The following is a 2,103-nucleotide window of genomic DNA, read 5'->3' as shown; positions in this document are numbered from 1 at the left end:
CCCGCGGGCCCCGCCCCTCCGCCGTCCCGCGGGCCCCGCGCACGTCGGCACGCAGGGGGCGCGCCTGGAGACGCGCATGCGCGACGGGGCTGGTACGGTCCTGCCTTTGGGTCAGGTCTGAGCTATCTCTTGCTTCCCTGAGAGTCTGGTTTTGCAGAGGGTTGTTTTGTGCAGGTGACAGCTTCGATAAGGCTAGTGGGTACATTTATTTGCTGCAGGATTTTTAACTGCCACCGTGAAATTCAGGATTGCCTTTTTATTTGGAGAAATATTGGTGTTATGTTCACAGGTTAACAGATAAAATCCTTCCACTTCGGGCCTTGAACAGGATGTTTGTAGCTTTTTATATGCAAAATAAGACTATATAATATAACTATATTATGTGACTATATAATAACTGTAGTTTTAGAAAATAGTTTACACAGCAGATCTAAGGAGGTACCGTTTCACACCCATTAAGTTGATTGTTATTACAAAAACAAAATAAATGTTGGTGATGATGTGGAGAAATTGGAACCCCTGTGCATTGCTGATGGGAATGAAAAATAGGGCAGCAGCTGTGGAAACAGCTTAGTTGTTCCTCAGAAAGTCAGATGATTACCATATGATTTAGCAGTTCTACTTTCAGTTATGTATGAAGAAATGAAAGCAGGAACTCGGACAGACATTTGTACGGCAGTGTTCACTATTCACAAGAGCCAAAAGGTAGAAGCAGCCCAACCAGCCACCAATGGATGGATGGAAAACAAATGTAAACACGTACAATGGAGTATTATTCAGCCTCAAAAAGGAATGAAATGCTGATACATTTCATACACAGATGAACCTTGAAAACAGTATGCCAAGTGGAATAAACCAGACACAGAAGGATAGATATTGTATGATTCCACTTACATGAGATACCTAGGATAGACATATTCCTAAAGACGGAGAGTAAAGTTAGCAATTATCAAAAGTAAACGAAGGGGAAATGAGGAGATGTTTCGCGGGCATAGGGTTTCTGTTTGGGGTAACAAAAAATTTCTGGAAATAGTGATGATGATTGTACAACATTGCGAATGTACTTAGTGTTACTGAACTCTACACTAGAAACTTGTTAAAATGGTACATTTTATGTTATGCAAAATTTATCACAATTTTTAAACTACCAAAAATGAATGGAATTACCTTCTACATAAAGACCTCACCATAGACATCTTTTAATGGGAAGGACTGTAGACCCAGGAGATGGCTCTTTCCTCATGTAAAATTTATCAGACAACCAAGGAGAACTTTAAGTGCCATTAAACACCAGTCTTCTGTTCATTGTAGTATGCATCATGTTTAAGCAATTCCAACTTATCTTTTCTTTGTTGATGGTACTCACCCTACTCCCAAGTGACTAAGTTGCTTAACATCATGGCTCAGTTGCCAAGATAAGGTCTATTCTATCACAGTGTTGGACCAATGCTGTCTATGGGAATGGTCCTACACCCTGTTAGTTCACCAGATCCAAAAAGAGCTCTGAGTCATTTCACTAAAGCCTCTAGATCTTCAGCTGAGAGTGCTGACAATGAAGTCATTCTAGAGGACAGACTGGGGAGGACTGACCTCTGATAAGCAATTCTTAAAAAATACTTCTATCTGTAGGCCTGTCTTCCACACATGAATTCTGGATCACTTATAAGAGCCAGGTGAGAAGAGGGCAGTGTCATACTAGGAGAAACCACTTGGAGCTATGCCAGGTAAGGCTTGAAGTTCTGCTCTTAGAACTCCATTACTGCCAGAGAACCTGGCAGCGCATCATCTCATGCTTTGAAAAACAGCAGAAAATCAGATACATAACTATTTGCTAATATACTATACCTAATACATACTGTTAATACTGATACTACATAGCTGAAAATCATTGGGACTTAATAAGTGCCAAGTGTTGTCATAAGTAAGTTTCCATAAAATTCTGTACTATCGGTTTCTGTTCTTGCCAGTGAAGCTCAAAAGGGTAAGGAACTTGGCCCAAGAGCATCCTGCCAGTCATTTGTGGAACCTGGGCTCACATATTAGGCCTGACTCCGAAGTCCAGGTCCCTAACTGTTACACATTTACATGTGAGCTCACAAAAAT

This window comes from Mustela nigripes, chromosome 10 (assembly GCF_022355385.1).
Source record: "Mustela nigripes isolate SB6536 chromosome 10, MUSNIG.SB6536, whole genome shotgun sequence".
NCBI lineage: Eukaryota > Metazoa > Chordata > Mammalia > Carnivora > Mustelidae > Mustela > Mustela nigripes.
This window is presented reverse-complemented; position numbering follows the sequence as displayed.